The sequence below is a fragment of the Pogona vitticeps genome, chromosome 1, assembly GCF_051106095.1.
Source record: "Pogona vitticeps strain Pit_001003342236 chromosome 1, PviZW2.1, whole genome shotgun sequence".
Taxonomy (NCBI): domain Eukaryota; kingdom Metazoa; phylum Chordata; class Lepidosauria; order Squamata; family Agamidae; genus Pogona; species Pogona vitticeps.
Genome location: NC_135783.1, coordinates 284,617,298 through 284,637,953, shown reverse-complemented (window position 1 = coordinate 284,637,953; position 20,656 = coordinate 284,617,298). Strand labels below are relative to the sequence as shown.

Genomic DNA, 20,656 nt, shown 5'->3' with positions numbered 1-20,656 from the left:
ATAGATAGATAGATAGATAGATAAAAACAGAAAACATAAATAAATAATTACAAACTAAAAATAAATAAATAAAAGAGAGAGTGTGACTGAAAAAGAGATTGAGGCAGGAATTATTGTTGAAATAAAATAGTAAAATACTACTTGGAGTGGGGGATGATGATGATGATGATGATGATGATGATGATGATGATAATAATAATAATAATAATAATAATAATAATAATAATAATAATAATAATAATAATAATAATAATAATAATAATAATAATAATAATAATAATAATAATAATAATAACAACAACAACAACTGAGAGAGGTCGCTGTTCAATTTATTCCAGGCGGTGGGGTACCTCTCCTCCCACCCAGAATTAAAAAAAAAAAAACAAGGTTGCGGATAACCTTCAATAGTATTGTCTCAGTACTGAGTCAATGGTGTCCTTATCTAGAGATATAGGAAGGAGGCAGCGGAAGAATTAAGGTTAGTTGAGTTACCTAACGAGGGTTCTAATCTGTGCACACAAAGGGTATCAAAAGCCACTTTGGGTCCCAAGAAGAGACAGAGTAAAATTAAAGGGTAGCAGCTTGCAAAACACAAGGCTCCACCGGAGGTCTCCCCTCCCAGGTCATCTTCAGATGAAGAGAGTTGGAGTATTTGGGAGGTAGTGCAAGCCAATATTTTGGCCTGGGAAGCCAAACGTGTGGCTCAAGTTTGCCCAGGGCCAGGGGATGAGCAGACGTGTCATTATTCTAGGGATTCTAAGAGGCATAGGTGTGCCAAACTGAAGGCACTTGCAGATAGTCTATGTCTTTTATAGCTGTTTTAGATGCAGAAAGGCAAGCATCATCTAAGACAGTTGCCTCAAAAGCAACCTGATCACTGGTAGTCAATGAGGGGTCTGAGGAGGTTGACGATGCCTTCAACCAGCTGGGACCGAGCATAGCCAGACATTGTAGGAGCAGTGCAGCTGGACAGTGCAATAAGTGAATGGAATCGGCCCAGGAGACAAATGTGGTGTATTTGGAGCAGGATGCAGCCACAGTTCCCCTCACAGGTGGGCTAGCGGTTGCTCCAGACACCAACCCTGCACTGGTTATCTGGTCTTGGCCGGGCATGGATAAGGTGCAAACACATAATAGACAGCAGTATGGAGTGGGGAGCCTGTGGAGTTCTGTGGGTCAGCAACAGGCATTACCATTACAAGGATGAGCAGCAGGGACATGGAGTGCCCCTTACCCACCTTCCCAGGTCCACTTGGCCTTACCTCAGGATTGGGGGCCTGGCCATACCCATTGGCACCAGACCCCCACACAGGTTACAACTCAGAGCCACTTAAGTTGCTGCCATTTGGTGATTATGCCATGCCCCTGGGTGATCACCTGACTCCTGTCACAAAAGAAAAAATTTGACAAGGAATCTATATGGACCTTTTTGACATGTTAAATCAAGAAATAGATGTAAAGGAGATAGAAAAGGAGGATGAAAGGAACAAGGAAAGGTGTAGCATAAGAAGCTGGAACGTACCTGGGCAAATTGGTTGCCCAGTTACCTCATTTACTTTGGGGTAATCATGAAAGCTCAACCTTGGAGAGCCCTGTCATTAGTTCAGTATCTGGATATAGTAATCTGTAGGTCATACGCAGACATCCTGGACCATGCATGGCTGCTTTATGATCAGGCATTTAGATGAGAGCAGCGATTCATCCAAGCATACGATGGGATGAACCACAACTGGGACTTTGGTTGCAGTTCATGACACCAGTGAGACAGATTTGATAGTGGACATCTAATGCATAAAGCAGGCCAGCCTAATAACCCCCCTGTATGTTGAGAATTTAACTCCAGGGAAGCTGCTCTCGAAAGCCATGCCAACACAGGCATGAATGTTCAGTCTCTTGGGGCCAGCATGCCAGCACCAATTGCTTTAGGAGAGGGCAGAGAGCTGGAGGCAAGGATGGAGGTAGGGCAAAGAAAGCCAATAGCTTCAAAAGGACTCTAGCCCCATTAAGGTAGCAGTTTTGGAAAGGTGGTTACAGACTTAGGAAGGACAAGGCAGCATACCTACTAGAAGGATTTAAATTTGGTTTTAGAACAACAGTAGTGGGAGAAAGGAAAGGCTCATAGTCTGAGAACCTGAGGTCCATAAAAGGTATGGAACATGTAGTGAGAAATAAGATTGATAAGGAGGTTTGTGAGGGGAGGATTTGGGGTCTCTTCAATCAGCCACCAGTGCCTCATCTTAGGATCTCACCTCTAGGTGTTGTTCCAAAAAGGCAGAACGGGAGTTTAGATTAAAACATCATCTGTCCTTGGAGAGTGATTCAGTGAGTGATACCATAGCCTCTGAATTGGGCTCAGAGCATTATACATCCTTTGACACTGTGTTATGAGTGCAGCCGAAGACCTGGAACCAGAAGGGTTAACTGAAGCTGAAGAGAATGCTGAGAGATCAGAAACACCTGAACCGCCTCAAGATTCTCCTTCCCCAGCAGACAAGCTTTGGGTCAGGCTTCAGGAAAGACTTAGGACAAAAAGGTCAGAGGATCACTCAAAGGCTGTCCACAGAAATATCCGTTCAACTAGCCCTGAGTATTAACAGGATGGAAAGGTTTCCAGCAGCTCAATGAGCTGTTTTATTCTAGCCAGCCAGAATTTCTGTGGAAGCAACGAGTCAAAACCTCTGGTTTGCATCCACGCTTCGTGAACCGTGTTCCTGACTCTGGCCCTGGGCTACGCTGTGTATTGGACTCTGGACTCTGACCTTGGACTGCATTCTGTGAGTTTGTTTATGGACACTGGCTTTGCATTCTTGGTATTCCTGACCCTGGACTGGTTTATTGGACTTTGGCTGTTGTAAGCCCGGGAACGTGACACACTGCAGTGCACATGATTAAGGCATGTGGTTTGGGGGCAGAGATGGTGAAGGCAGACATTAAATCAGCTTTTTGTTTGCTGCTGGTACATCCAAGTGATTGTGATCTGCTGGGATTCTTTTTTGAAGGTGTGTATTAATAGACAGGGCCCTCCCCATGGGCTGCTCCATCTCCTGCACTGCATTTCAGCATTTCAATTCCTTTTTGGAGTGGAACCTTAGGCACAGGCTGGGACTGGTTAGCATGGCCCATTATTTGGATGATATTCTGGTATGCAGGAAAAACGGGTCTGGACAGTGTTTACTGCTATTGAGGGCCTTCTAGGACAAGGCTAAGGAGTTGGGGCTGCCATTGGCAGAGGAGAAGATTGAAATATGCCCTGTTCAAGCCATACTAGCTTATTTGCAATTGAAAGGGGAGCATAGTGGGTATTTCTTTTCCTGTAGAGATGGCCTTCCCCTTACTTAATATCAGTCTTGGAGAGTAATGGAGTTTGTGCTCCAATGGATGGGGTTGCAGGGTAGGCATTTTGGGATGCACTCATTTAGAAGAGGAGCAGCATTGACAGCTGCTGCTTTAGGACATGGTCCAGGAGCTATTAAAGGATGGGGCATTGGGCATCAAACAGATACCAGTCGTATATTCATAAGCTACCACAAGTGTAGATCAGTTGCTGGGCATTTTTGTGTTGTCTTGCAGGTCCAGGGGCCAATGGCAGAGAAACGAGGATTTGGATTGTGTGCCATAGCTTCGTGTTTTGGGCAGCCCGTTATGCCAGAAAATCATTTTGGAGGCCTAACTTAGGTTTAGGGGCTTTCATTTTTATAGAATGGAAAGGATGAAGAGGAATGAGGTGGAAGGAATTTAAGGCCGCAACATGGGACGATGCACAGATCAGGCCTCCTGGTGTCTTGTTTTTATACCTGGATGATAATGAACTAGGAAATCTGATGGGCAAATCATTGAGTATAGTGATTGCAGAAGATTTCTGGCCTGGAAGGCGGCTTACCCATGGACCAGTATCATGTGGTCCATGATAATTTCCAGGATGGTGTGGAGGGCAGATAGCTTCACTCCTTGCATTAATAAGGCCTGTGAACTGTAAAGTGTTCACTGTGAAGTATGCAGAGCAGTAGGCAAGGAGTTGGGTACAGTGATTGATCATTCAGCAATAAATCTGATGTCTGAACTATTTAGAAATGATAGGGTCCATTTGTTGGACATGGATTTGGAGATCTTTTTACAAGATCTCCAAAGGGGTCTGTGGTTGGAGTTGGATCGTATGGCAGGCAGGGGACATAGCTAGGCTAGTTCTGTGCAGTGGTTGGTAGTGCGAAATGGAGATGGATCAGGGAGTTCCCTGTGGACTTCAAGTGGGTATAGTGTATCTGAACCCTCAAAGCCGCATATCACAAGATTACAGTCCAGGGGGGGTGACACGCTGGGGACAACTCCAGACCAAAGGCCACCAAGAGATAGGAGGCTAGAGGCCCAGGGGTGTTCAAACTATGGTCAGCCGAGGATGCTTGGCCATAGGGGCATGCTACCTTGGAGCTGGACGCCCGCCCATTGTTGTCAAGAAAGGGTCCTGTGAGACCTTCAATTCCAGCATCATTTGACACTACCGCAGGCCCCATTTGCTTTGAAGAAGGGCCTGAGAGTTGAAAAATGATATAATTAATAAAGTGTGGTCCTGTTTTCATCCCATCATTGAGTCTTGCCTCATTATTCCAGGATGGGAGGGCAATGACCTTTGCTTTATTTCATGGATTTTTTAAAAATCTGAAGCATTTGATGGGTTGCTTGCATCTTTTAAAACTACTGATTAGTCTTTCTGTGATTGCTTCCTATAATTTGTGGTTATGGTGCATGTATGTGCATGTATGCATGCTTTGCAGAAACAAAGGATAGTTTTGTGTAGATATTGTACCAAAAGTGCAGAAACCTATATGGGCAAAAACTTATTGTCTCTTTCTCATGCTTCAGATGAAGAATCTCATGGTGCTTGAAAATTCTTCATCAGGTGTCTTGTCCTGCTGAGACAGCCTAAATACGAGTAAATGAAAATGGAGAATCTCTGTTTGAAAGCCTGATTTCATGCAACTTTTACTTAAACTCTGGAAAGGGAAGAATTTAGTGAATTGTGTAGCTACCATATTTGCCAGTGTATAAGGCGACTGGGCGTATAAGACGACCCCCCCAACATTTCCACTCAAAATGTAGAGTTTGTTATATACTTGCTGTATAAGACTACCGCCTCTTCCTTATTCGTGATTCTGGTTCCTTTTGCTGGGAGAGAGCGAGGGTTTCCTGGAAGAAGGATAGCATCAGCGCCGAACAGCAGACTGTGGGGAAGCAGCAGAGAGGCGGCAGCCATTTTGGAGAGGCGGCAGCCATTTTGAGAGGCAGCAGCCATGTGGTCGCATCTCAAAATGGCTGCCTCCTCTCTGCTGTTCCTGATAGTCAGCTGTTCAGCGCTAGAGTCAGGCTGTTCTCAGTCTAGGAGCGGGGCTCTACTCAGTCTTACTACCAGGTAAGTGACTTCTCTGGGAGAGAGGGAAAGTTTGCTGGACGTGCACCCGGCGTACAAGATGACCCCCCCCACTTGGAGGCATGTTTTTCAGGGCCAAAAAGTCATCTTGTATGCCAGCAAATATGGTATATGTACAGGTTGCTACATGTATATGTTGAAGGGAATGGGTATATGTCTTCTCCTCTACTTCATATTGGCAGCCCCATGTCTGGGTAATGTCTAAGCAGGGATTTTGCATGTGATAGGTGAAGAATTGGCACAATATTTTGTGAACAAAATCACTCAGATATGCTTTGGCTTGGATTTTATTGTTGACACATCTTGTGAATGGAACTTTGACCACTGCTTGTCCAGTCAGAATGAAAAGGTTTCAGTTTCTGTGTCCTGATGCGAACAGGATCTTTGGAGAAATGAGAACCAACCTAAGTGTGTTAGATTGTGACTTTCATGGCTTATAGTCAAGTGGATATGAGGAATAAATTAAGGCAGGGTTCTGGTTTATCTAAAAAGACATTAGTAAAACTGCTATCCTCCTTGAGTCCCACTCTGAATTCTTGAGAGTCAAACTCAAAAGGTGGTGCTGGGGGGCTCTCGTTCAATGTCCTGTTCTCTTTTGTGCCCATTCTATTTAACATGTATGTAAAGGCACTAGGAGAGGTTATTTGGAGTTTAGAGGCTTGATGCCTGTAATATGAGTGTAACATTCAACTCTATTTCTCCTTTCCATCTAAATCCAAGGAAACTATTTTGGTTGTAATGGAGTGATAAACTGAAGCTTAATCCAGATGGTCTGCTCTAAGTGGGGCTGGTTTTGAATGTCTTTGGAAACTTCAGCAGAATAAGCCTTATCTCTATTGGGAAAGTTAACTTTCAGAATATATCTACAAAAATCCCTCCACAACACAGTCACTGAAAAATGTAAAAATATCTTCCTGTTTCTGAAATATCAGTTAAGACAGGCCTGCTCAACACTGGAGACTATTTGTTCAGGTCTCTCCAAGATCTACTAGCGTTCCCACTTCTAACGCAATACCAAGAACTTTTAAAAAGTTACATGTTTGGCAATTTGTGCAAAATGCTTTCACACAGAACTAACGTATCTTCTTTTGTATCACTAAGTGCACACAAAGCATGAACAAAAGAGGAGGCCGAATGATGAGAAAGAGAAACATACTGCTAAGTTTTCATCAGCCCATCCAGCAGGACAACAGTTGTTGCATTTTGAAATTTTTCTCACTTATGGAGCTGTGCAAAAAGTGGTCTTCAAAATGCACAAAGTACATCTTAGATCAGTGGTTCTTAACCTTGGGTTACTCAGGTGTTCTTGAACTGCAATTCCCAGAAACCCCAGCCATCACAGCTGGTGGTGAAGGCTTCTGGGAGCTGCAGTCCAAAAACACCTGAGTAACCCAAAGTTAAGAACCACTGTCTTAGATCATCAACTTACCTACCCACTTCCCCTTGCAGCAAAGAGAGAGATTCTCCCACTGGCTCATTTAGTGCACCTGGAGGAACCAGTTCAGGATTTATAATTTTAGTCATCAATATTTTTTTTCAGGAGTGTAGTGTTTACCCCATGGCCCCTGCTTGTTTCATCAAACCCAGAGCTCACAAAGGTATCCCAACACGCCTCTTGACACACTGCCACCAGTTGATCTCTTTATCAACTTATTTTTCTTTTGAAAGACCAAGTTCCATCCAGTACTAACTTTTTAACAGAAACAGGTTTATTGATTACACTTGGTTTCAGGAATAATTCTTAAGCACATTCTTAAAGTTCCACAAAGCTTCAATATTTTTCTTTAATCTCTTCTATATTTTGTTGTTTAGTCGTTAAATTGTGTCCGACTCTTCGTGACCCCATGGACCAGAGCACGCCAGGCCCTCCTGTCTTCCACTGCCTCCTGGAGTTTGGTCAAATTCATGTTGGTAGCTTCAATGACACTGTCCCTCCATCTCGTCCTCTGTCATCCCCTCTTCTAATTAACACAAGTCACACTCTGACTAATCACTGCTTAATCACTCCTTAAAGACTCTCTGACTCAAAAGCCCCAAAACTATCCCTTCTCTTGCTCTCTCTGACGCTGACTGACTGAACTTGTCTCCCAGGCTCCACCTCTTCAGCAGCCCCGTTGTCTCCACCTCACAACCACATTAACATACAACCCATGAATAATGTATAACTTATAATGCATAACTAAGGGTGGATGCCACAAGGAGCTTCCAAAATAATTTCCCGCCTTACCCCGAAATAATAATGCGAGACAAGTATTACAGGATAAACATGGGCCACACTTTATTAAATAATCATCTTGCCCTCTGTAAAAGGGAGGCCCTTAAACCAAATCAGGTTTAAGCACAGTGGTCTCAACAGACCCCTTACAAAACAAATGGGTGAGTCCCTAGCCCCAAGTTCTTGTGGTCGTGAAGACAGTGAAAACCCAGCCGGCCCAAATTTGATCACCCCTGGACCTCAAGTCACCTTCTCCTTGTAGACTTTTGGTCCGAGTGTGGCCCCAGCACATCTTTTCTCCCAAGCACTGTAATCGCACAATTCACAGTGCTGGGACGTCAGAGGAGCTATACATTATCTGTGATTGCGATGGGACTCACTGAAAACTGTTCTATCTGCACTACCTGCCTGTGTGACCAAATATTTCCACTTCTCAAAATGCCATCGCACCTGCTCCAGTGTAGAATAATCGAAAAATCCCCACATACAAAAGCCAATCAGGATATGGTCAAAAATTCCTATCCAGCCCCCAAAGGTGACCAGGTAAACTCACACTAGAGAATAGAGTGAGTGGGTGGCTTGCCAGCAAGGAAGAGGATGGAGGGAAGGGGGGACACCAATTAAATAGCTCGCTCGTTCCCCCCTCCCTTCCAGAAACACTGCTGCGAGACTCCAAGTACTGTATCTCGCGTTATTCCAGGAAGGAGGCAAAGAGGATCCGCGCTGCTGAAGCAAAATAGTGGATCCAGCATAATACCAATAAGCCATCATGGTCCATGTCCTCTTAATACTGGGAATATTTATGGCTACTGAACTGTGCAGACAGGGAGAATTTCAGTTCAGTTCCTTTTTGAAAAACATGCTACAGTATACAAATTTATTCTTAGAAGAACTTGAGGCTTCTAGTTTAAAAATGAATGCAAGGAAAAAAATAACATCAATTTTCTCATCTCTACATCTGGGTAAATTTGTAGGGTTGGCCTTTCTAAGGAAGGTTGTTGCTGTCATGGTCTATTAGTAAATAATTGTTTGTTGTGCTTAAATGTTTCCTTACAGGTATGTCATGGCCTAAGTTCCTGTTCAATTCTCACTCCCCAGTAGGTATTCTTTTGTTATTCTGCTGTTACAAGGAAATTGTGTATATATAACACAGCATGTTGAGCTGCATGAAGGATTTACTGCTGATTGTTCATTTTGGCTTCTGATAGGGTTCCTGAATCATTACAAACTGCTCATGCTTTTTTATTCTCCCTTTATGATACCATCAAAACTCCTGGCTGATTTAAAGCCTTCTAATCCATCTCTCCCCAATTACCCCCATTATCCAAGAGGTACCGATAGTAAAAAAAAAAAAAGGGGGGGGGTTTCTCCTACAATAAGCAGTGTCAACCTTACATCTCCAAGTGTTATTTAACTGTGATTGTACTTTTCCACTTTCAATGCTGAACAATTTACTCGTGATCTGTAGTGACATGTGCCAGGTTATGCAGCACATTTATAGCAGAGCCTTAAAAGGGAGCAAAAGTAGACTGAATACTTAGAGGAGTCACTTTTTTTGTGTGCTTTGATCTCCATGAGACAAGCTAATATCACTTCCCACATCTCCCTTGAAGAATCTACAAATATGACAAGCTCAACAAAATGGTAGCATAGAAAGCAAATGAAGAGGAAGAAGTGCTGTCTGATAGCACCCAACCAACATAGAGTTCTGTGAAAAGAACTGATACCAAATAAGTACCTTCAGAGTTGTTCAGTGTCTTTATCTTTGCCGCTTGACCAGAATACTAACAGATTTTTAAATTTTCTCTTTTTCTGAAACTGTGGTAGATGCTTGGTAGATGAACGGAAGATTACAGATGGGCACAATACTAATGACTAAATTACCTGTACATAATGTGTAAAATAATAAAATAGCAAGTAAAATAATCTTTACAGGTTTTACTTGCCCAATAGAGCTGATGCCATTTTCTCAATTGGTTGGCACATAGTTTTCCAAAGTGGAGGCACAAGGAGAAAATGGGAGCAGCCTGGTAACATGTTTATCTGTGGAAGACAGATGGGAGGCTTGCTTACTCAAGGGAGTATGAACTTTTTTTTCCTTTTGGTCTGCAGTCTAAAGAAATACCACCCCTGAAGGAATCACCATGCGCTTTTCTTGAATACCCTGGATAATTCAGTGGCTTATGTCAAGGTTAATTTACAGGTCTGATCAGAATAAAGTATATTAATGAGCAGCCATGATGAACAAATGTGTAGAAACTGAGTCATGATGATTCAGCAGTGCTGACTCATGCATGATGCAACACATAATGTGACTGGACACAAGCAGATCTGTATATGTATATGTGTGTGTGCGTGTGTGTGAAACTGAACAGTTGATCTATCTTCCTGCTTTGTGATGAATGCTACCTGTTATGCTGAATGCTATCTTGTAAATACACGGTGGAGGAGAAGCTGCTGGTGTGTGTGTGAGTTATTCTGGACTACCTGGACTGTTTAATACTCTGCTAAACCTGCTGTTCTTCCGCATTTTTGCGCTAACAGCTTAGGTATCTGGCTGTGGAACCAGAGGTTGGGGATTCAATTCCCCACTGTGCTTCCTTGATAGGGGCTGGATTTGATGATCCATAGGGTCCCTTCCAGCTCTGTAGTTCTAAGATGATGATGTGCTGAAAATGAGGTGTATGAACTAAATCAGCTTTCATTGAATGAGAATGCAGGAAATGCAGCAGCCACTACTTCATTCAAACTACTATGCATGCAAATAAAAGCACAAAGTGGCTGGAGGTGTGTACCAAATTTGGTTCAATTGCCTGGTTTTCACCTCGCTACATAGTCACACCCACTTCTACTATCACATGTGGTCATTTAAACCAGTGGTTCTTAACGTGGGCAATAATGCCCCCCAGGGGGCAATTTCATTTTTCAGGGGGGCGGTAGAATGAAAAGGGGCGGTGTGGGGGTGAAAGAACAGAAGGCGGGCGGTAGGGGGGCGCTGGAGTGAGCCAAACCTGTGAAGGCGACTGCAGCCGCAGTGCTGGCAGTAGATCCGGTGCTGCTGCTGCCGCCAGATGATCCAGCTCTTTCTACCTGCCACGTCTCGCCTTTCTCCTTTAGGGGAGCACTGAGTGTGGATCGGGTGGAAGGAAAGGGTCTCTTGGGCCCTCATCCTCGCCCCGTGAAGCGCTGCCTTGCACCCGGGTGGGGAGGGAGACTAGGTAGGTAGGTAGGTAGGTAGGTAGGTAGGTAGGTAGGTAGGTAGGTAGGTAGGTAGGTAGGTAGGTAGGTAGGTAGGTAGGTAAGATATCATCACCTCAGGGAGGGGGGCGATGATAACTTCCTCAATGGCTCAAGGGGGCGTTTCTTTCAAAAAGGTTAAGAACCACTGATTTAAACAGTATACTGGCTATTGGATTCAATCTGATTGCCCTGCAGTTTGATTTCAGTGCTGATTTAATATTTCAGTTAATCACCAGTTCTTACAAATACCGCTATCTATAGTAAATTCTGTTTCCCTCTCCAATTTTATGCATGTTTTTGTTTATTTGTTTAAAGGAGTTTTTCTAGTTTACTTTATAGGGCAATAAACTTTCACGCTAACTCATAAATGCATTGCCTCATTACAAGTGACAATAAAATATTGAAATTAAAAGTACCAAAACTGAAAATATCTCAAAAATAAAATACAAAAGCTATATACCTAATCAAATGCTTTTAAAGAACAGTTTCAAAGCATTTGAACAAACTAAACAATAATGTGCAGTGGGGCCAATTTGAAAACTTGTGAAGTAGAAGTGAAAGGAGCAAAGAGTATTCTTACCTTCTCACTGCACCTGCAGGATATTGTTAATTCAGAGTTTCCACAATGCTTTGTCTTCTACAGATTGCCAGCTAAAACGTAATCTTGAGAATACAAAACACATTTTTGGAAGTTCCGTGGCTGCCATACATACTATCTGGGAGTCAGCATTTGTGTGTGCATTGTTATTGTTGTTGATCTGCGAATTCCATTCAGTGTTGAAATCCAGTAGTAAGTTGCAACTAAAGTACATCCATTGAATCACTGGGAATTTAGTTAGCCAACTCCTCTGTAAATTCTAATGATTCAATGGGCCTATGCTAGTTGTGACTTACTACTTGATTTTTTACTGCTCGGTTCAAAATCGGGAAAGGAGTACAACAAGGCTGTATATTGGCCCACTGCTTATTTAACTTATATGCAGAATACATTATGCGAAAGGCAGGACTGGAGGAATCCCAAAAGATTGCTGGAAGGAATATCAACAACCTCTGATATGCAGATAATACCATGCTGATGGCAGAAAGTGAGGAGGAATTAAGGAACCTTGTAATGAGGGTGAAAGAGGAGAGTGCAAAAAACGGTTGAACATCAAAGCTCAACATCAAAAAAACTAAGATCATGGCCAGTCGTCCCAACACCTCCTGGGAAACAGAAGGGGAAGATATGGAGGCAGTGACAGATTTGACTTTCTTGGGCTCCATGATCACTGCAGATGGTGACAGCAGCCCCGAAATTAAAAGACACCTGCTTCTTGGGAGGAAGGTGTTGACAAACCTCGATAGCATCTTTAAAAGCAGAGATATCACCTTGCCGACAAAAGTCCGAATAGTCAAAGCTATGGTTTTTCCTGTAGTGATGTACGGAAGTGAGAGCTGGACCATAAAGAAGGCTGACCACCAAAGAATTGATGCTTTTGAATTGTGGTGCTGGAGGAGGCTCTTGAGAGTCCCCTGGACTGCAAGGAGAACAAACTTATTTGTTCTGAAGGAAATCAACCCCGAGTGCTCACTGGAAGGACAGATCCTGAAGCTGAGGCTCCAATAATTTGGCCATCTCATGAGAAGAGAAAACTTCCTGGAAAAGACGCTGATGTTAGGAAAGTGTGAAGGCAGGAGGAGAGGGGGACGACAGAGGATGTGATGGTTGGACAGTGTCATTGAAGCAACCAATATGAATTTGACCCAACTCCGGGATGCAGTGGAAGACAGGAGGACCTAGAGTGCTCTGGTCCATGGGGTCATGAAGAGTCGGACACAACTAAACGACTAAACAACAACAACTTGATTTCAGCCAGTTTGCTAGTTTACCTCCAACAATTATTGCAATAACTACCTTACTTACTAGTGAGCTTAAAGACCAGATTTAAGGATTATATGTCAAGGTCATACTGGTTTCTTCTTTACTTATGAAAAGCCTAAGAGCAGGGTGGCCACATGGAAAACAGGACAAGGCTCCTGAATGTTTAATAGTCATGGTGAACAAATAATTTTAACAAATACTGCTTGCATGACAAGTTACATCTGTTTTCTTTTCTGTACCCTACTAAAGGTACAGAACCCCTGTCCTCTGGTAAAATGTAACCTCTCAATGGCTCTTCCCACTCGCAGGGAGCAGGGACCTATTTCTATGGTCCGCCCTCGAAGGCTACTGGATCCTGTTGGATTCCAGAAGGCCATGAGAGGTGTTACGGCTGACCTGGCTGGCGCTCCTGTCGAGGCTCTGGTTGACAGCTGGTCCACTGCTGCCGCTAGGGCTGTAGACATGATCGCACCTAAACGCCTCTCCTGCGTAGAGCCCGGCCAGCACCCTGGTTTAACCAGGACCTCTGAGCGATGAAGCGATTTAGGAGAAGGCTAGAGCGTAGGTGGAGAAAAAACCCGACGGATTATAATTGGATAGCTGTTAGGGTCATTACTAACCTTTACCTGTCTAAGGTAGCTTGTCTAACATACTTAGCTAACCGGATAAGCAAAGCTTCAAATCAGCAGGTGGAATTATTCTGTATAGTGTGCGACCTATCCGGAATTGGTCCGGGTAGGCCTTCCCTTAGTTTTTCACCAGAACAATTTTCAGCCTTTTTAAAATCTAAAGTGGAGGCCATCTGCCGGGAGCTCTCTCCTCTTTTGAATACAGTGAGTCGAGCTGAGATGTCCAGCGCTCCGTCTTGCCCGGTAACTTTCGATTCCTTTTAGTCGGTGACGCCTGACGCTGTGGACAAGGTGCTTGATCGCTGCCGGGCCTCCTCCTCCTCCCCTGACCCTTGCCCAGCCTGGCTAATCAAAGCAGCCAGGCAGATAACAACAGAATGGGCCACAGTAATAATAAATGGATCTTTCCTTGAGGGCAGGTTTCCATCTGCCCTCAAGGAGACACTCATTAGGCTCATAAGAAAGAAACCTAATTTGGCGGCAGGCGAAATTGGCAATTATAGGCCCGTCACCAATGTTTCTTTCATGAGCAAAGTGGTCGAGAGGGTGGTGGCTGACCAGCTTCAGGTCCACACAGACACCCTGGATCCATTTCAGTCGGGCTTCAGGCCGCGCCACGGTACAGAGATGACATTGGTCGCCCTGTACGATAACCTGTTGAGGGAGGCTGATAGGGGCAAAATGTCTCTGTTGGCCTCCTCGACATCTCGGCAGCCTTCAATACTGTCGACCACGGTATCCTCCTGGGGAGGCTCTCTGAGTTGGGAATTGGTGGCTTGGTGCTTGCCTGGCTCCATTCCTTCTTGGAGGACCATCCCCAGAGAGTGCAGCTTGGGGAGAGTGTATCGGCCCCATGGAGTCTCAATTGTGGGGTCCCACAGGGGTTGATTATCTCCCCAATGCTGTTCAACATCTATATGAGGCCGCTGGGTGGGGTCATCAGGGGGTGTGGAGCATCGTGTCATCAATATGCTGATGACACCCAGCTCTACATCTCCTTTTCACCAACTTCAGGTGATGCCATCCTGTCCCTTCAGCGCTGCCTGGGGACCGTACTGCAATGGATGCAGGAAAATGGGCTGAGGCTGAATCCGGACAAGACGGAAGTTCTGAGGGTGGGTGGCCCCATGGCTGGTGGCTTGGGTGACTCTCTCACATTTGGGGGGGGTGACCCTAGCCACGAAGAGCAGGGTCCGCAGCCTGGGGGTACATCTGGACCCGATGCTCACCATGGAAACACAGGTGACGTCGGCAGTCCACACCGCCTTTTTCCACCTATGGCGGATTGCCCGGCTGTGGCCCTATGTCGACACGGGGGCACTCACTACCTTGGTGCATGCACTCATAATCTCAAGATTAGACCACTGTAATGCGCTCTATGTGGGGCTGCCTTTGAGGCTGATGAGGAAACTTCAAGTGGTGCGGAATGTGGCGGCCAGACTCCTCAGTGGAGTGAGAAAATATCAGCATATTTCTCCTACGCTGGCCATGCTGCATTGGCTGCCCATTTGTTTCTGCATCGACTTAAAAGTTCTAATGCTCACTTATAAGGCCCTAAATGGTTTAGGACCTCGATATTTGGTGGAATGCCTTCTCCCACCAAGATCTACCCAGATCACCCGTGCGACCCAGGAGGTGAGGCTGAGGAGCCTGACGCCGACAGAGGCCTGGAAGGAAAAAACACAAAACCGGGCCTTCTCGGTGGTGGCTCCTCGCCTCTGGATCAATCTCCCTCCTGAGATTCGCACGGCCCCCACTCTGGGCACCTTTAAAAGTCAATTAAAAACATGGCTATACATTCAGGCCTTCCCTCCAGCTAATGCCTGATCTTTCTGTTTATTCTCTCTTTATTTATTTTCTATTTTATTTTCGTATTGTGTATGTTATAGCATGATTTTTGTAAATTTTCTGTTATTTTATTGTTTATATTGTACTGGAAGCCACCTAGAGTGGTCTTTTAGGCCAGATGGGCGGGGTATAAATCAAATAAATAAATAAAAATGAATACATTTTTCATGAGGGTTAGGATTAGAGTTGGGTTAGGGTTAGGAAAGCATTGTTTAGGATTACATTCTTTAAAAAGAAAAAGAAAAAGATCCAGAGTCTTTTAATTTTCAGAAATGCACGGATATGAACACCCACATGCACTGTTTCACTTAAGCTGCTATAAATTTCAGGAAATTAAATTTAGCTTCAGCCTAATGTAAGTTTGTTATTTAACACTCAAAGGTGCATAAAATGTTTCATGTCAGCAAAAATGTCTCATGGTTCTGAATCTAAACAGGCAGTGCTTCCTTTGAGGATTTTAAGCATTCCTCTTCATCAACCTATAAGGAAGAAAATAACAGGCAAATACAATTAAGAAGCTAGTATCTCTCATTCAACTTAAATTCTTCAGTTCTTCTTGATATAGTTGTACAGAGAGAGCGAGAGCGTGCAATTCATGATGTGCATTAACAAACATTCTGGCATTGTCTCAGTTCTTAATCACAGTCAAGAGTTACCATGACCCACAAAGGGGACATAATTGTTTTCTTTTTTGTTCATGAACCATTTATGATATTCAGAGATGACTAAAATATATTCTTAATGGGTGGCTTCTGGTTCAAATGGATTGCTACTAAACATCCTGAATACCCGAAATTCATATCAGTGATACATAGGCCACAGTCTTATGCATACTTATCCAACAATAAATCCAACCAAATATAGTGGGACATAGCATCTGACTAAACATGTCTCGAGATTGTGCTGATAATATAAAATGATATGCAACAGCAAGCCACTTGAGTTGTGAAGACCAGCAACTAGGCAACCTGGTAATCAGTGTGAAATGTCATTTGCACCTAACTCTGCTCATTATTTAAGAGCAGGCTTGAAATCCAAGCCCATTCAATCCTTTTCTCGACTCACTCTGCTTTTTACAGGAAAGAACTAGAAAAAAGGAACAGAAGTTAGTAGTTCTGTGAAGCATTTCCTACAATTATATATATTATTTTTAACATTTAGTTTGCTATCTTGCTGCTCATGTCCGAACAGAAATGGAGCAGCCATATGTTTGGACAAGAATACAGATCCACTTTTTCATAATAAAATGCTCATTTTGCCTTCTTTGTATTTGATCTGCAAAGCTTATGTCATTCCTTTGAATTTTCAAAGAAGAGTAACTGTGTTACAGACACTTGATGGAAGCTTTGATCATGAACCGACTGGGATTCAGCTGATGTCTAAATCTTAGCTAAGGCCCTTTAATAGATACGTGAATACTTAGGTCTTCCAGATTCTCTAGATTGTACCCATGGATTAAGCTGCAAAGTCAGAAAGCAAATTATTGCTTTAACTTCAGAAAGAAATGCATTACTAGAATTAACATGTAATACTATTTTTAAGTGGGACTTTTTTCCCCTTAAGGTCACTACTGGAATGCCACAGCTGCATATTTTGTAAAAATGATAGAGGATATTTTTCAATATGTTTGTCAATGTTCTCTTTGTGAACATTGGCTCAGGAAGGATTTTCTTGCACCTGCTGATCTTGTGTGTGTCATGCTATATGGTAATGAAAAATACTTTTTTCAATATTTAGCACAGGTGGCTAAATATTTTATAAATTGCCTTGAGTTTGTGTATGGGGAGAAAGGCAGAATATAACTAGGATGAATGGATGGATGGTTAGGAAACTGAGAGCTAATTTTGTTGCTGAAATCTGAATACTCCTTGGCTTTGTCATATGAGGTTAACATTTTCAAATGCCTGTACACAGTAATAAGAACTGTGCTTACATGTCTTGGAGCTGATCTTGGAACTGTATACGAAGCAGCACCCAGAGATCAGGTGTCAATTTACATCCTAATGTCACGCCAAAGTTCTAATAAAAATTAAAAGGGATGCCAATTTTTCATTCCTTTCCTTTTGAGAATTTAATAGCACCTCAAATTCTTTTAATTTGTTATGGCAGCTTCCTCAATAAAGAACAACAGTTTTATATGTAGCTTGCTGTTTTAAGATTCTAATGTAATCATTACTGAAGAAACATGCTAAAGAATTATAGCTCAAAGAGAAGATAGTTGAGAAGGCTTAGTAACAGCATATGTATATTCATTAGAGACAGGAAAAAAAACTAATTTAGTTTACCAGGAGGAGGGTAATTACCTTACTATGCAGATTTTTGCAAAATCTTTTCAAGTTCTCAGATTAAGCTCATCTATATTTAGCAAGGTCTAATATATTCATCGGTCTTACATTTACACACACACACACACACACACACACACACACACACACACACACACACACACACACACACACACACACACACACACACACACACACACACACACACACACACACACACACACACACACACACACACACACACACACACACACACGGGAGAAAGAGAATACTGCAAAAGGATGCTGAATTCAATAATGATGTTGGTTTCTGTAATGATTCCACTTCTCTATAGACTTTTGAAGACCTTTATGTATGTTTGTAAGTTCCTCAAACAACATCCTATTGAGTTTCCACTGAGCAGAAAGTCACTCCAGCACAGTAATGTAGGATTGTACGACTGGCACGAGCATCACTGTTCTGAATGCAATGATCCTCCTGAAGAAGACCTGCCCTCCACTAGCATATGGCAATGTTTGTGCAAATGGCACAGTCCTCCATTGCTATGTTGGGATAACTTTTTGCTCAGTGGAAACACAACAGGATATTACCCTCTTCACAGGTAGAAGAAGCTGTGTGCTCTAACCATACAAAAGCCTCAAGCGCAAACACTGTTGTGTTAAGTGTTCTGGGGGAAGGCTTTGCACTTGAAGTGACTCCTTTCTCCCAAAGAGAACTCTCCTCTAAGCATGGATCTAACCACCCTTCTGGCTATGCTTCCATCAGTCTCATGCCTTCACTTGGTCCAGCCTTATCCTTGGATTCTGAGGCTGTGCCATGTACTGCAGTGTAATACATATCTGAAGAAGGAAAGGAAAGCAAAGGAGAGGAGAGGAGGAGAGAGTAAAGTTAAGTTCCTAGAAATGTCCAAGAGTGACAGGCTGGGAATGCCACAAACCCCCAACCTTCCAAACTTTCTCCTTTGGATCTAAACCAGAAGTGGCCATCTTCATTTGCATGTTTCAATTCAAGCATTTTTTTTTTGTAATGTCTGCATTGCTGGAAGAAAAAAAAAATTCAGGTCTCAGAGTGGGAAAAAAGTATTTTAACTCTGATTATAAATGCTTTTAATATCCCTAAAAGGCATAGCCGTTTAAAGGTAAACAGAGCAAATGCATGTCTTTTCACACTTTCATCTTTATTAGCCAGTGCAACAGCTTTGGCCAAGCTTTTGAAAGAGAAATATGGGAAATCATTAAGTTTAAATATTTAAAGTCTCATCATTTTAATTCCATTTGAACTGTTTCCAAGACAATTGTATGAGGTAAAATAACACCAATTCCATTCACACTTGGCAGTGGGCACAGGACAGCGAGGAAAGGAAAAACAGTGTATATTTCCTGATGTCAGCAATGACTGGCATCATGCAGCTAGTGGGAGCTGCTAACTCCTATTGATTCTGAGGCACTCAGTGGCTTTTCAAACCTAAATAATTGTGGTCATCAAGTTTAAATCAGTGCTTTTGGATAGCCCATTAGGGAAGCCTTTAAAGAGTCATACAAACCAATTGTATTAAAATAATAGCTGTGGAAAGACAGTGAGCTAACAGGGGTTGTGAAGTAGCTGTCCTGTCAAAGCGAAAATTACCAACTATCTGTTCAGTGCAACAACTAAAATCTATATAGCCTGTATGCTTGTGTTTCTGTTGATGTCAACTTCAGTTTACTGTCCATTGAAATGAATGGATTTTGTAAAATTTCTCTGAATGTGAGGTGGCTTGAAAGATCAAGGATGAAATAAACAAAGAGTTGATTGGCACCAGAAATTGACAATGGCATTCAGTGTCTTTATTTTTCCAACTCTTCACCACTGCAGGCTGATTCTAGCTGACATCTACCTAAAAGAACATGGTCTGACCACATTTCATAGTGAGACATCTGCATGGCACTGCTTCATCATGGAATAATGATGGAATTATTATTGCCTCAGGAGTCCTTGCAAGTGGATTTCCCACACTTGGTGTGCTGTAGAAGGTGCAGGTGGATGTGTGTCTTTTTCTGTTAAATGTTGCCAATATTTATTAGGTATTTTGTTAGCAGAAGTATGCCAGACCTTTATCTGTTCTAAGCTGGTGAAAAGATCGTTTCCCACCACATTTTGTTCAGTTTGAGGTACTCCTTATCTAGACACGGAGGCACTCACTACCTTAGTACTTGCGCTCGTAATTTCTAGATTAGACTACTGTAATGCGCTCTACGTGGGGCTTCCTTTGAAGCTGATGCGGAAACTTCAAGTGGTGCAGAGTGCGGCGGCCAGACTCCTTACTGGAGTGAAAAAATACCAGCATATCTCTCCTACTCTGGCCATGCTGCACTGGCTGCCCATCCGTTTCCGCATTGACTTCAAAGTGTTAATGCTTACATATAAAGCCCTAAACGGTTTAGGACCTCGATACTTGGCGGAACGCTTACTCCCAACTAGTTCTACCTGTGTCACCCGTGCGAGCCAAGAGGTGAGGCTGAGGAGCCTGACGCCAAGGGAGGCCCGGAAAGAACGAACTAGAAACCGGGCCTTCTCAGCGGTGGCTCCTCGTCTCTGGAATAACCTGCCTCCGGAGATTCGCGCTGCACCCTCGCTGGGTACTTTTAAGAACCAACTTAAAAAATGGATGTTTAGGCAGGCCTTCCAGTTAATTCCTGTCCTCTTTCCTTTTTTCTCTCTCTTTATTTGATTTATTTTTATTTTTCCCATCTTATAGAATCATCTAATTAATTAATTGTTATAAATTTTTTAGAACTTGTTATCATTTGTTGTAAGCCACCTAGAGTGGTCGAAATGTCTAGATAGGCGGGGTATAAGTACAATAAATAAATAAATAAATAAATAAAATAAATTGTCCTATATATTTGAGTGAGGGTTAAGAAATAACCTCTTTAACATTCCAAGCTCGGGTTCTAAACGAATAGAACTTCACACAGCTATTACTAAAAGACAGCAAAAGATATATTTATGAGATCTAATCCATTCATTACTACTTCTTTTTTAAAGAAGTGAATAAATTCTGAAAAGTGACAGTGAAACATATGGATAAAATGCCCCATTTTATATTATCTTTGAAATGTTTGAATAGGAATGACACAGAACACTTCAAAAACAACTGTGCATGTATAGATATTT

At 42.8% G+C, this 20,656-nt stretch overlaps 1 long non-coding RNA gene across 1 annotated transcript; it reads left to right on the top strand.

Moving 5' to 3' along the window:
* The first annotated feature begins 10,508 nt into the window (after positions 1 to 10,508).
* On the top strand, positions 10,509 to 11,298 carry LOC144586023 (uncharacterized). The gene is made up of 2 exons (XR_013540702.1): positions 10,509 to 10,875; positions 10,936 to 11,298. It is a non-coding gene; the product is annotated as an uncharacterized LOC144586023 (long non-coding RNA).
* The last annotated feature ends 9,358 nt before the right edge of the window (positions 11,299 to 20,656 follow it).